We start from the raw sequence: 15,526 nt of genomic DNA, 5'->3' as shown, positions 1-15,526 counted from the left end.
GCTGCTAGGAGCCTCAGGCCTTGCCCCCACCACAGGCACCATCCTGCAAGGGTTGGCGCAGGGGCAGAGCAAGCCAGTCCTGGCCCTGTAGGTCTGCTCCCCACCCAGGAGTGGCAAGTGCCTGGTGGCTGTCCCGTGGGGGTGGTATTGGGCTCCCAGAGCAGTGGCACGTGTGTCCTGTCCTCTCAGGCCCTTTGCTGGCACCTGCGAGAGCCTCTAGCAGCTGGGGATGCTTCAAGGAAGGAGCAGCTTTTCTCTGGAGGCCTTGCTGGAGAAATGTGGCTACTCAAGGCTGCCTTAGCTGCTGTGGCCACAGACAGGCCCCTCCAGCCCTTCCCTGCTCCTCCGTGGGCCCCTGGGCTGGCTGGTAGGGGTATCAGACATGCCCACACCCATGCCGTTGGTGCAAACCTGCAGCAGGGCTGGCTGTTCCTGAAGGACTGTTGTTCAGGCCGTGACTGTGTTTCCAGGAGGTGCTGGATGGTCCTCTTGGCCCTGTGCTCTGCTGCTGCCTCCCACTGACTGTGCATGAGTTCTTGGTCCACGTGCCTACCCAACCTGCCCCATAGCCTTGATGCCACCCCCCTGGACAGGCAACCTGTGAGCACCTGTCCATCCTAGTGTACGGCTTATCCTCTGTGGCCTCCCTCCAGCTTCTACCGCTGCCAGCTAAACCCCACTTAGTGTGGCCTGAGACAGGCACTTAGCCCCTGGCACTGCCTGGGATTCATTCTCATGGATGCTGGTGCCAGTGTCTCGCCCTGTCTGAGCTGATGGCAGCAGCCCAAGAGTTGAGGTCCCTACAGAGCTGAGAGGTGACTCCCAAGTGCCTGAGCTGCCCAGGGATCCTTGCTGTTTCTGGCCTGGGAAGTGGGTGCCCTTGCTTGCCCCTCCCTTGGCTTGTGCATCATTTCCTCCTTGCAGGGCTGTCCCCATGAGTCGGCCCCTGGCGCAGGTGGCTGGGGGTGCAGAGGGGCTGTCTGGCAGGTGTCTGTGCCCCAGCATGGGGGGAGTTCTGGTCCCTGCCTGAACTCAGGATGTGTCTCGAGTGAATCTTCCTGGCTGCTGGCTCAGCTGCTCCTGCTGGCTCGATTTGGGGATCGCGGGGAGACTTTGGGGACTTCTGCTGTGCCATGCACAGGGCTCTGCTGTGCATGTGTTGTGTGTACCCTGAAACCACAAGCCCTCCTGGGCCCAGCTCTGCTGCACACACATCTCCCCAGGGCAGGAACATATAGCACATGCTGGGAGCTGAATCGGTTGCTCGCTGGCGAGGAGCATGGCATGGGGCCCAGGTGGACCCGAACGGCCCAGCCTGCAGAGAGGGGGAGGAGAGCTACCAACGATAGGCCTTGCTTCACTTTGGGCTGCCCATGCAGCTCTGGCCTGGTCCCCCGGTGTAGCTGCATCCCAGTATCATTAGTGATGCCATGCCAGGGGCCTTGCCCACCTTTGGTAAAGAGCATGAAATGCCAAGGCTGATGGTGGGTTGGATTCCAGGCACCAAGCACTGAGCAGGTGGCCTCATGGCTGCAGGCTTTGCATCCTCCCTCCCCCTGCTCCCATCCCTGCTCCTGACTCTGTCCCCTTCCTCCCTTTTACTGTCCCATCACTGTGCTGCCTGGCATCAGCACTGAGCACCCAAGGCACATGCTCTCCCTGCTCTCCGCAGCTGGTGGGCAAGTGCTGCAGGGCTGGGGCAGTCCTGGGCTGCAGCATGCTCTGGACTGCTCTGCAAAGGTCCTGGTTGGCTGGAAAAGGGCTGATATAGAGGCCTTCCTTGGAAAGGGGTGCCGATATAGTGCCCAGATTTAAGAAAGGGGAAAAAGGAGGATGCAGGGAACTACAGACCAGTCAGCCTCAACTTAGTCCCTGGAAAAATCACGGAGCAGATCCTCAAGGAATTCATTTCATAGTTTCATAGTTGGTAGGGTCGGAAGGGACCTGAGCAGATCACCAAGTCCAACCCCCTGCCATGGGCAGGAAAGGATGCTGGGGTCAAATGACCCCGGCCAGGTGATTATCTAGCTTCCTTTTGAAGACCCCCAGGGTAGGAGGGAGCACCACTTCCCTTGGAAGTTGGTTCTAAGGGAAGTTTTTAAGCACTTGGAGCAGAAGAAGGTGATTAGGAACAGTCAGCACGGATTCACCAGGGGTAAGTTATGCGTGACCAACCTGATTGCCTTGTACGATGAGGTGACTGGCTCTGTGGATGCAGGGAGACCAGTGGATGCGGTGGACCTTGACTTTAGCAAGGCTTTTGATGCAGTCTCCCACAACATTCTCATGGGCAAACTACAATCCATTCATCCAGTCTGTATTTCCTTAAAGTGGATAGAAAACTGGCTGGAGCATCAGGCTTAGAGAGTAGTAATCAATGGCTTGATGTCTAGTTGGCAGCCGGTATCAAGTGGAGTGCCCCAGGGGTCGGTCCTGGGGCCAGTTTTGTTCAATATCTTCATCACCAACCTGGAGGATGGCACAGAGTACACTCTCAGCACTTTGCAGATGATACCAAGCTGGGGGGAGGGAGGGTGTAGTAGATGCACTGGAGGGGGAGGGCTAGGATTCAGAGTGACCCAGACAAATTGGAGGATTGGGCCAAAATAAATCTCATGAGGTTCAATACAAATAAGTGCAAAGTCCTGCACTTGGGACAGAACAATCCCCTGCACCAGTACTGGCTGGGGGCTGACTGTTTGGGAGCAGCTCTATAGAAAAGGACCTAGGGTTACAGTGGACAATAAGATAAATATGAGCCAGCAGTGTGCCCTTGTTGCCAAGAAGGCTAACAGCATCCTGTGCTGCATTGGTAGAAGCATTGCCAGTAGGTCAAGGGAAGTGATTATTTCCTCTCTATTCAGCACTGATGAGGCCACATCTGGAGTCCTGTGTCCAATTTTGGGCTCCCCCACTACAGACAGGCTGTGGACAAGTTGGAGAGACTTCATCGGAGAGCAACAAAAATGGTTTGGGGGCTGGGGCACATGACTTATGAGGAAAGACTGAGGGAACTGGGCTTATTTAGTCTAGAGAAGAGATGACTGAGAGGGGACTTAATAACAGCCTTCAAATCCCTGCAGGGGGGTTGCAAAGAGGATGGAGCTGGGCTGTTCTCAGTGGTGGCAAATGACAGAACAAGGAGCAATGGGCTCAAGTTGGAGCAAGGGAAGTTTAGGTTGGATATTAGGAAGCATTTTTTCACTAGGAGGGTAGTAAAACACTGGAACAGGTTACCCAGAGAGGTGGTGGCATTTCCATCCTTGGAGGTTTTCAAAACCCAGCTAGACAAAGCTTTGGCTGGGATGATCTAGTTGGGGCTGGTCCTCCTTGGAGCAAAGGGTTGGACTAGATGTGACCTCCTGAGATCCCTTCAACCATAACTTTCTATGATTCTGTGAGGAGGATCTGCGGAACTACAGAGCAGTCAGCCTTTTCATACTCAAAGATCATGGAGCAGGTCCTCAAGGAACCCATTGTGAAACAGCTAGAGGAGAACAAGGCAATTGGGAGCAGCCAGCATGGATAGTGAGAGCAAGTCATGGCTGACCAACCTGATTTCCATCTCTGATAAGGTGACAATCTCTGCGGATGGGGCAGAGCAGCGGATGTGATAGCCTGTGACTTGAGCAAGACTTTTGATCCTGTCTCTTGAGACACTCTCATTAACAAGCTAAAGAAATCCAGATTAGGTGAGAGAATCGTAAGGCTGATACATAGCTGGTTGGATCATTGTACTCAGTGAGTGGTCCTCGCTGGCTCCATGTCTAGCTGGGAGGAGGTATCAAGTGGGGATTCCCAGGGGTCTGTCATGAGTCTGGTATTGTTCAACATCCTCATTAAAGCTATGGCTGGAAGGAGCTGCAATGGGCTGGGGCAGGCAGTGCAGGCAGAGGCTTTGGGAGCTTGAGCTGCTCAGCCCCAAAGAGTCTCTAATGAGCGCATGCAATACAGGTTGCTCAGGCTTACTGCATTTCTCTCAGGAGGAGGTGCCTTGCCTTGTGGCCCTACAGCTATTCAAGGCCTCCTTTCTGCTTTGAGTCCTGCTGATGTACTTGGGATAAAATGTGCTATTGCTGCTTCCTGAGACATCACCGGGAGCATCTGTAAGGCTATATAGAAGAACTAGAGAAGGTCCAGGGAAGGCCAACAAGGACGATGAGCAGTATGGAGGGGCTTCTGCATGAGGAGAGACTGAAGAGGCCAGGCCTGTTCAGTTTAGAAAAGAGATGCTTGAGGGGTCACATGAGAAGGATTTACAAAATACTAAATGGTGAAGAGCAAGTCAACAGGGATATATTATTTACTGTCTCTCGCAATACAGGAATGAGGAATCACAAAATGAAACTAGGAGGTACTAAGTTTAAAACTAACACAAGGAAGTTCTTTTTACATGGTGTGTAATTATAGCGTGGAGCTCCGTGCCACCCGATGTGGTGGAAGCGGACAGTTTAGCCAGATTCAAAAAGGGATGGGACAGTCTTGGAAGAAAGGGGCATCAATAGTTACTGAGTGAAGGAGTTAGGAATACGGTCTCTGAATCAGAACTTCCTAGACCAGCAGTTCCCAATCTGTGGTGCGGGTACCACCAGTGGTATGCAGACAACCTGCCGGTGGTACACATTAGCAGCTTTATTATAATTACTTTATATGACAAAAATTTGCTGGTGGTACTTAATGTTGTATCCTTTTAAATTGGTGGTGTGCAATCTGTTCCAATTTGGGAACCGCTGTCCTAGACCTTAAATGTTGGAGGTTGCAAGAGAGAGAGGAAGAGTGGAAAAAACCGTGGTCAAAGCCAGTTCACTCTCCCTTTCAGCATCTGCTCTCTGCCCCCATGTGTGTCAGGCCTATTTGTCCCTTTGAAGGATTGTGGGCCAGTGCCCACCAAGTAAAGCTATAAGGCTCCCTTAAAAAGGGGGCTACTGGGCAAGTGGCAACTGATTTCAGGGGACAAATGATAAAACAGGGATGGGAGGGAAGGCCAGAAGTTAACAATGAATGAACTGAGGTGGGACACAGAGTAGAGCATACCTGATAGCGCCCACTGGCCATCAAACAAATCCAAAGAGCCAGCGGATGCTACCTAGTGAAACTCTTCCTGGAGTTTGAATGTGTGAGGGGCTGGAAAGCAGCCCCGCAGTCCCTGGGTGTCCTCCTGGCCAGAGCCTGGGTGTCGTCTTGGCCAGAGCCTCCTTCCTGGCGAGAGACATCGCTAGCTTGGCTAGGGCCTGGAGGAAGTTGATCAGGAGGTCCCAGGACTTGGTGGGGCTGTGGACAGGGACAGCATAAATAAACAGGCAGAAGGGACAAGTGTTGGAGACAGTCCATGAAGTGCACCAGATACTTGCCTGTGGTGATGGCTTCATGGAGGAGTTACCCGCTGAGGTCCTCAGTGGCTCATGGGATCAAGGTAGAATACAGACTTGTCAACTGGGGACCCCTGTCTTCACTGAGCATGTCCTGCCACTTGTTGTCAGGGCAGGATGGTGAAAGGGGGTGGACCATGAGTGTGTAGAGCTGGTAGTGATGGACAGTTCAGAAGTAGACCGGCTCGGTATCCCCCGACCTACTGAGAGGGTGGTGCAGGGAGTACCATGGGGCCTGCTGAGGCAGGGGCCCCACAACAAGCTCCAGTGGGCTGGGGGATATCAGGGGGCAGGGACTGCCCTCTCACAGGGCCTGGTTGATGTTGGTAAGGGCAGGATGGCTTTGACCTCTTAGAGTAGGCAGCAGGGCACATGCAGTGTGGGCAGCTCCATGCACTGGGCCAGCACACTGGGATCCACCCATGCCTGCTTGGCATAATACAGGAGGTCTCTGATATGGGTGATGTTGGCCAGGAGCATCCTCAGGTGCACCCAGGGCACCCCTGTCATTGGCACTGCCAGCTGTGGGTTTTTCAGCAGGGGCCCGGCAAGGAAGTCAGGGCCCTGGGTGACCGTTCCTGGGGATACAAAGGTGGAGACCAGCTTCCACACCTTGAGAAGGTCCTGGTAGAAATCTGGCAGGTCCTCCATGTCCTGCTTGTGGAGACCTCACAGGTAGAAAAGCTGCTGGATGTATTGTACCACAGGCCTAGTTGGGCCTCACCACAACACAGAAAAGTATAAGTGCCCCTTAAGAAGGGAGGTCACTGGAGACATACCAACTGATTGCTTGGGACAACAGAAAAGAAAACAGGAACGGGAGTGAGGTCATAGGGTAATAACTAATGCATCGGGAGGGGACATCGAACAAAGCACACTGACCAGTGCCCACTGAAGGGGCCAAGGGAGCCTGCAGATGCTGACCAGTGAAATGATCTGGATATGTGAGCAGAGTCGTGCCAGAAAAGCAGCCCCATACTTGCCCAGGCTTCTCCCAGCCAGAGCCTCCCATACCACAGGAGACTGGGCAAGATGGCCCTATTGTCTGCCCCAGGAAATGGCCCTTCTTGCCCAGTGTTTCCTATCCTGCCAGCCAGGCCTTGTGCTCTCACTGGCCACCAGCTGACAAGGGAGCAGCAATGCAGCTTGGAAGTGTGACACATGTACATGGCTGTGCTGCTCCTGGGCTGATTAAACTCCAAACCCGAGCCAGTAAGGACCAGTTCAAAACACCATGTCCACTCCCAGCCCCAGGAGATGTACTATTTGGCCAGGTTTGGGCATGGAGTCACAAAGCGGCTCCTGGTATCATGGGCCACGCTGTATTTTGGGACTCCCCTGGGGTGTTTCATCATCAAACTTGCATGAGTTTCCCTTTGGCATAGTAGAAAGGGAATCCCTCCTCTCCAGATCCAACCCCATCTGAGGAAGGGCTGAGCTGCTTCAGCTGACACTCCCCACCCCAGAGGAGCTCAGTTGGAGACAGGGCACAGGCAGGGTCCATTTAAGCCCAACTGGATGAAACCTGGCAACCTTCTCAGTGAGATGGCAGGTCTTTGGGTGGGAAGAGTCCAGCCCTTCCAGCTCCGTCAGTGGCACCATCACTGCGTTGGCCGTGTCGGAAGGGCAGGACACTGCAGCAGGGGAGTCGAGTGGTTTTCTAAACTGGAGTTGTGTGCTCTGGGACTGAGGCATGTTTCACTGTCCCCCAGTGTCACTATGGGGGCTGTTTGGGGCCTGGACATTGGTGTGGGGATGATGCCTGCTTCCTGGCACTGAAATGGCTGACTGTTGCTCCCATAATTGCCACTCCACCTGACAAGGCCAGTGCCCAGAGAGAGCATGCAACAGTGGCTGGAGGAGGCTTGGATGGGCATCCCTACTGGTCCTTCCTTTGCCAACCTTTGCATTATCTTTGAATCTCTCTGTTTTGCATGTGAGTGGCTTAGTCTGCCTCTGGCCAGGGTAAGTTGAAGTTAGGCACCATTATCTAAATGAGGCTGAGGGCAGTAGTGGAAACACCAGTGTCTCAGGGAAGAGAGTTTTCTTGGCAAATCCAACCCTGTCATAGGCAGCAGGTCTTGGTCAAGGGTTCTGCCTTGTCTGATGGGAAGATGCAAGATCTTTCTGGCTGTATTGGTCACAAGTTTCATCATGTTGTGTTGGAGCCTCTGGAGGCGGGGGGTAGCCAGGGACTCTGTGGTCTGAGAGGGCTTCCTCTGGCACCCTTGGCTGAGGTTCCCATCTGTAGACATCATGAAGACCCAACACCTTGTAGGATGTAGTCTCTGACTTGGGGATCCATAAGAGCCTGGCTGCCTGTTGGACATCCTTAGGATTTCCAAGGTGAGACCACTTTTAAGCGGGTCACTTACCCAGCTTTCTCCTTGAGGCCAGTCAGCCCCACGTCCAAGGTTTCCAGCCCACGTATTTCACCTGGGATGGCCTTGTCCCCACAGGAAAAGAAAATCAACAAACCAAGCAAGCATGCCGGCAAACAAGCCCAAACTTACAGTCTGTCTTCAGCCTTTGGGAGGTATGAGATGGACTCTGTACAACTTCTTTCCCCCTCATATCCTCTCCTCTTGGTGCTTTCTTAACCCTCTTTGTAGCTCCAGCCCTAATTGCTGTTCACACTTTGCAGCTGGCTGGGTATGTCTCAGGTTTCTGGGCTTTGCTGGATGCTGCCTGGGGCTGGAAGAGAGTCCTGTCTGCTTGCCTTTTCTGTAATACGGCAGGTGTGTTTTGTTCTGTTTTGTTTTTAAACCTCCCTCAGAGGCATTGAGTGTTGGCTGCAGCCAAGTCTGGGGATGGGGACTGGGCTGTGCCAATGCTCCTACTGGACCAAAGCCAGAGGTTCCTGGCTAGAGGGTCTTGCTCCTCCGTGCAGGGTCAGACCGATGCCACATTTGGGTCAGGAAAGAATTTTACCCCTAGGTCAGACTGGTATGGACTGGGGGGGTGGGGGGACGGCTGCCTTCTTCTGTAGCAGCAGGTGTGACCCTCTACCTGGGATCTTTTAAGTATATTAGCACGGTTTTATAGCAGCAGGACATTGGCTGCTGTGGTCCCCCTGCTTACCTGTGGCATGTTCGCTAGTGATGTCTTGTGTTGTGTCAAGGTTGGATTGCAAATTGGCTGAAGGGTCGTACTCAGAGGGTGGTGGTGGATGGGTCATATTCGACCTGGGGGGAAGTGGGCAGCGGAGTCCCCCAGGGCTCGGTCCTTGGGCCCGCACTGTTCAATTTCTTTAGCAGAGATTTGGACGATGGGGTGAAAAGCAACCTGTTCAAATTTGCTGATGATACCAAAATCTGGGGTGAGGTGGGCATGCTAGCAGGGAGGAAAAGACTGCAGCAAGACCTGGATAGGTTGCAGGGGTGGGCTAACAAAAACAGGATGTGTTTCAATACGGACAAGTGCAGGGTGCTGCACTTGGGCAGTAGTAACCAGCAGCACACTTATAAGATGGGAAACTCCTTTCTTGAGAGCACGGAGGCAGAAAGGGATCTTGGAGTCATCATTGACTCCAAGATCAACACGGGCCGACAATGCGAGGTCACGGTCGGCAGGGCTAACCGGACCCTATCGTGCATCCACAGGTGCATCTCAAGTAGGGCCAAGGAGGTGATCCTCCCCTTCTACGTGACACTGGTCAGGCCGCAGCTGGAGTACTGTGTCCAGTTCTGGGCACCCCACTTCAAGAGGGCTGAGGACAGCATTGAGAGGGCCCAGAGGAGGCCACCCACATGATCAGGGGACAGCAGGGCAGACCCTACAATGAGAGGCTAAGGGACCTGAACCTGTTCAGCCTTCACAAGAGAAGGCTGAGGGGGGACTTTGTGACTGTCTATAAACTCACTAGGGGGGCCCAGAAGGGTTTGGGGGAGACCTTGTTTCCCCTAGCGCCCCCGAGATAACAAGGAATAACGGCCACAAGTTGTTGGAGAGTAGGTTTAGATTAGACATCCGTAAGAACTACTTCACAGTCAGGGCGGCTAGGATCTGGAAACGACTTCCAAGGGAAGTGGTGCTGGCTCCTCCCCTGGGGGGCTTTAAGAAGCGGCTCGATGCCTACCCGGCTGGGGTCACTTGAGCCCAGTTTTCCTCCTGCCCAGGCAGGGGGTCGGGCTTGAAGATCTACAAGGTCCCTTCCGACCCAACTTCTATGATTCTATAAGGTTGATGGTAGTTTTACAAAGAGTTTTGAGGATGGGTGTGTGTGGGATGGTTTGGATGGGGTTGATCCTGCCTCAGGCAAGGGGTTAAACTAGATGAGCCCTGCTCACTGCTCTCTGATTTCTATGAACTACCTGCAGGTGGGTTTCAGCCCCCTGAAGGCCAAGGACCTCCTTCCACTGCTGCTTTCCGCTGAAGTCTGTCTAGATCTGTATTGCAGTGTTCTTTATTTGCCAGCAGTGCTTGGCACTGGAGCCTTTTCCCCAAAGTTTGCGTTCCCTCCATGGAGGACTCCAGGGCTGGCCAAAAATAACGCTCAGACCCCCCCCAGTCTCCTCCAGAGGTCAACACCCTCCTCACCCCCATGTCCTCTTCTCTCTGAGACTGTGCAACCCCAAGCAGGTAGGGAGCTGTGTTGTTCATGTCCCACCTCCCTCCTCCCCAGCCCTGCAGAGAGAGTCCTGTGGGCGTGGAGCCCCTTTGAATGCCTAGAGGTAGAAGGGGGCAGGTGACCCGCATGTGGGGAGGCCTGGGGAGGGAGGTGACTCAGCCTTTCTCCCCCAGCTCCCAGTACAGAGGTGGCATGCTGCAGAGGGGCACTTTGCCCTCAGCTGCCTGGCACTGGCCTTCCCTCTGCCCTGCCTGCTTTCTCTCACCTGTGACCAGCCTGGACCCTGGCCCGTGCCCAGCCCATACAGGGTTAATTTCTCCATGCAGCTCAGAGGAGCTGCTGGGCACTCCCCTCCACCCCAGAAATGTGGCTTCTGTGCCCAGTATTAGATGCCAGGGATGAAACAGGTGCCCCCCTGCCCTAAGGCTCCTGCAGCATTGCAGCCCTATCACACTTGGAGACCCCTGAGCTGGCCATGAGCACCAGACTCGTGTGGCTGCCCATGGAGAGGATGGAGAGTCCTGTGCTGCTGTGGGTGGTGGGGATGGGCTTCTCCAGAGCTCTGGTTTGAAGAGGCAGGTAGGGATGAGGTTCTCCAGTGGGGGGTGGGATGCAGGATTTGGCGAGATCAGGGCTGTGCTGGGGGGAGATTCTTGCAGTGGCTCAGCTTGGGGCCCCTCCACCCAAGCAGGTGCCTGAGACCCTGAAGGCTTCTGCAGCGTGGGGCAGGAACAGAGATTTTGCCCCAGCTGCTAACTTGGAGACTGAGGGCAACCCTGGCTGGGGAGATCAGCCCTGCCCACCTGCTCCTGGCCCGTCAGCCCTGGGCAGGGGGCAGTGGGACACCAGGGAGTACCCTTGCCCCTGTGCTGGGCATCTGGGTTTGTGCTGCTCCAGGGCAGTAGCTCAGGGCTCCCCCAGGCTGGCGGCTGGGTCCTGGGCTCCATGCAATGTGTGGGGGTGGGGGAGCAGGTCTGAGGGCTTCCTACCCCTGTGGCACAGATGCCCCCCACCACCAGACCCAGGCTCCTGAAGAGAAGGAGCCAAGTGGGACCTAAGGAGTGGGGCAGGACCATAGTGAGGTCACTGACACAGTTGTGCCCATTTCACAGATGGGGTAAGTATGGAGGTGTAAGTCCGTGATGCCACCAGACATGTGACTGAGCTGGCAATGGAACCGCTTCTCCTCCTTCCCCGGCCCCTTTGCTAATACCCCATACAGGCCCTACCTGCACCTCTGCCTGCAGTGCCCATGGGCTGGCCATTTCCACCCACCTCCAGGGCTGTGACTGCTTGCTGAGGTGTCTTCAAGGGATGCAGGAACGCTCCCCTGCCAGGCTTCCCTATGGACGGCTGCAACCATGGGGTGATGTCCTGGGCCTGGCAGCTTGTTGCAGGGGCTGATCCCAGAGTGGGGATAGATGCAGGGTCTCATGCTCAGCTCCCTCTTCAGGTGCATGTCTGAACACCAGCCCTGGTGCCAGCTCCTCCTTCATGCTCCTTGCTTGGACAACCCTGTGCTGACCTGCTGAGGGCAGGGGGCTGCCTTCTAGTTGCTCCCCGCAGAGCTACACAGACACCCCGCAAACTTCAGAGGCTGGCTGGTACTTCCCATGTCCAAAGCCCATGTGAACTCTGAGCCTGCATGAAGTGATCCCTAATGGTGCTTCCTGACCCACCCATTCCCTGCTGGCACCCAGCACTTGGGGGCTGCTACCTGGATCAGTGCCGGCTGGGTCACAGCCTCATGTCCCAGGGTGCAGGTATGTGGCTGGGGGAGGTGGGGTCATGTTGTGGGCCTGCACGTGATGCCCTAGAGCTCATCTGCCCTTCTCTCGTGGAGATGTCCCCCTTGCTCTGTGCTGCTGGAGCCACAGCCCCTCAGCGAGCCAGGCACCGGCATGTGGGGGCCGAGCTGCCTGGCATCCTCCCCCCATCTAAGCTCACCAGCTAGTGCAGCACAAGGCCTCTGCTGCTCACTAATGCAGGGCTCTAGGCCAAGGGAAGCCCATTATCCAGCTAGGCCCAGGCCCGGCAGTGCTCCAGGAGCACATTACCTTGAGAGTCATGAATTAATCATGGGTCTTCCTGGGCACCCGCTGCAGCCCCCAGCTGAGCCCTTTCCCAGGGGCTCCCAGCTCCATCTGGGTTTCAGAAGAGAAAGCTTCTTGACCCTGCCCTCTCAATGGCTCCCCCGGGTCCTGCCTTTGAGGCAGCTCCTCTGTCCTTAGCTGGGCGCATGGGACTCGCAGGGCTATAGACAGCCAGCACCTGGGTCCCACAGCTGGGAGACTGGGCTCCCACCAGGCCTGGCGCTGCTCAGGCACCTAGTTAGAATTCTCCATCCAGGCCAGTGGTTTGGAGGCGGAGAGGGAGAAGGAAGGGTTAAAGTGCCCTCCATGGGGTGGGGAATGGGCCCCTTTTGTGCCCCCCCCCAGGATACTCTGTGATTTTTGGCATTTTCTTTCCCCCTCTTTCCCAGGGAAGCCCCATGGCTTCTGTGTTTGCTGGCCAAGAGATTTGCAGCAATGGTGGCCTCAGCTCTAAAGAGCCTGATACTGAAGAGATCAGCGCAGCCAGGGCTGGGCTCCGTGCAGTGGGGTTTGGAAGCGGCTCTGATTTTACGGGCCAGGCCAGAGTACATGTGCAACTCCTGAGAGCTTGGAGGGAGCTGGCTGCCTAGGACAGCCCACACCTTGGGGTGGGGGGCGCCCTCCAGGTCTGCATCCCAAAGCTTTGTTCATGTGGGCTCCCAGTGATGAGACACCTCTGTCTCCCCCCCACAGGTTATATCCACTTTCTGCAGAACTGGGGAGATCCCCCCTCCTCCTTCCATGTCTGACTGCAAGCCCATGCAGCCCCAGTGCAAGGCTCCCGTGTTGCTTTCCCACAATTCTGGGCTTTGCTGGTTGCCTCAAGGGGCAGGGAAAAAAATGTCCCCCTCCTGCTGCTACATGTGTCATGAGTTTTTCACCTCTCTCAGGGGCATTGGGTGTTGGCAGTAACCCAGTCTGCTGATGGTGACTGGGCTGTGCCAATGCTGATGCTGGGACTTAAAACTCAGAGGTTTCTGGCTAAAGGGTCTTGCTCCTTCACGCAGGGTCAGAACGATGCCATATTTGGGGTCAGGAAGGAATTTTACCCCATGGTCAGACTGGTACGGACTGGGTGGGGGGGTTGCCATCCTCTGTAGCAGGGGACATGGGGGGGTCTCTTGAGTGTAGGTTAACAACCTTGTACAGAAGCAAGGTGTTGGCTGCCCTTTTACCTGTGGCTGGTTCGGGTGTGCTGTCTTGTGTCGGGGTCGACTGTATTTTTTCTAAGAGTTTAGATTATGGATTTGTACAGGATAGTTTGGATAGGGAAGATCCTGCCTCAGGCAGGGGGTTGGACTAAATCAGCATTTCTCAACCTGTGGGTCGTGACCCAAAAGTGGGTCACAAGAATATATGAAAGAGCAGTTCACAAAGTTTAAAAACAGATCAAAATTTTTTAAAAATGGATTGTCCTTTAAAGGAGAAAAATGTACTGGCTTTCCCCTTGCAGGCAGGCAGAGTTCCAGCTTGCAAGGGGATGCTTGGGGTCCCCCATGCCCCCCCCCCCCAGCCCCACATACTCAGGGGGTGGAGGGCAGTGGGTTGGAAGTGAGGGGCACTGGGTCAGGACTGGCCATCAATGTCTACAAACGGGTCCTGGCACAAAAAAGGTTAAGAACTGCTGGACTAGATGACCTCTGGAGGTCCCGTCCAGCCCTACTTCCCTATGACTTCAGGGGCCTTTGGAACGGGCCCTGAGATCTGCATCTTGCACAGGGAGGGAGATCACTTCTGTATCTTCCGTCTGAGGAGTGAATTGCAGAGGCGTTCCTCAAGGCAGGCAGGGTGGGGTGCCTCAGCCTGCCTGTCTTGTTCGGAGTCTTATCGCCCTAGCAGCAATTTCCTCTGCTGCCCATCCTGCTGCCGGTGTCTCCGTGTCTCCTCCCAGCCCTTTATTTCCCCGGCATTTGGTTCGTGCTGTCTGCATGTGTTTATCCATCCACTCCATCACGTGACACTTGGTCACCTCTGGGTCACCTCTGCCGTACGTGGAGATATGCGTGTGGCTGGTGACAAAGCCAGTGTCAAAGGTCCTAGAGACAACGTGGGCAGATGTGGGCCAGGGCACAGAAGGGCCTGGCTGCCCCTAGCTTTGAACTGGGAGAGGAGCCCAGGCTTCCCAGTTGTCATCCTCAACCTCTGCAAAGGCACCAGGGAAGGCAGGATCCACAAGCCCCCATGTCACTATTGCCACCAAATAGCAATATCTCCCATTGCTGGTGGCCCTGATGGGCTTTGACCCAGCAGCTGAAAGCCAGATCCCCCTGGGGCCATCTGGGTTTTGTGATCCACAGCTGATCCCAAGGTCTCCAGTCTCCCAACACACCACTGAGCTGGGTAATAGTCAGTGCCTCCAGAGACCTCACACCTGAGCAGCTGTGGTTACTGAGGAAGCATCAGGCTCTGGGTGGACACATTATGGGTGTGGACCTGTTCCAGCTGGCTGCCAGGGAGTCCTCAGCACAGTGTCTTCCTGGGGCAGGGAATGGCACAGCTGCCTTCTGTGGCAGAGGGATCAGTGTGGGCCAGGTGCAAGGTGCCCGGCTGTCACAGGGAGGGGTCTAGCTACACAGCTCAGGGGTGAGGGGTCCTGGAGTTTGCTGAAGGGATGGATGGTGGTTGTGAGCAGCTCAGCCCAGGGGACTTTGGCCTTGAGACAGTTGTGTGTATGTAGTGGCAATGCCTGGCCAGTGGACTGGAAGAAGGAAATTCTCCCTTTACAGCAGCCCAGAGAGGGTGTTGGCCCTGGCTCTGGGCTCTCTGCATGCCTGATGGTCTCTTCCTGGTCCCCAGGCATGCGTTGCCCTGGGCTGCTGGGGGCTGTGCATGGGGCTGGCTGCCAGGGTGGGCATCACTGCTGCAGACTGGAGAAGGGCAGTGTTTGGGGGTCACGCTGGCAATGCCCCGTCACTGGAGCTGCCCATGAGGATCTGGCTGTCTGTGGTGAGTTCTGTGCTGGGCCTTTCTCAGATGAATCCCTGGCTCTGTGAAGGCTTCCAGCTTGGCTTTGAACCCCGCATCCCTCTAGGGTGCAGCCAGAGCCTGAGGCTTGGCCTGGGCTGGGACAGAAGGGCTGGGGAGGGCTTTGGCAGCCTCAGTTCTGGTTGCTCCCTCCCAAATGGGCATCAAGGTGGAACTGTCAGGGACTGCAGAGCTTCCTGTGCCCTGGGCTGGCTCTGAGGCTTCCCCCTGTAGCAGCCAGCCGAGGTGCAGCTCCCTGCCCTGCAACCCCCCTGCCCTGCCAGAGCTCGGGCAGGGCTGGAGACTCGCTCTGCCCGTTGCACATGAGCACTGTCCGTGCTGTGGCCTTGGGGTAACGTAGTGCCCCCAGCCCAGGTCCCAGCCCCAGGCCCTGCCCACGGTGCTGCCTGGGTCGTGCAGTGCCCCCAGCCCTGGGTGGTACCCAAGTGTTGCCCCAGGGTCCCACAGCGGCCCCAGCCCCAGCACGGGCGCTGTCCATGGTGCTGCCGGGGGCACCCCAGCATCCCCTG

Source organism: Alligator mississippiensis, chromosome 7 (genome assembly GCF_030867095.1).
Source record: "Alligator mississippiensis isolate rAllMis1 chromosome 7, rAllMis1, whole genome shotgun sequence".
Taxonomy (NCBI): Eukaryota; Metazoa; Chordata; order Crocodylia; family Alligatoridae; genus Alligator; species Alligator mississippiensis.
This window is presented reverse-complemented; position numbering follows the sequence as displayed.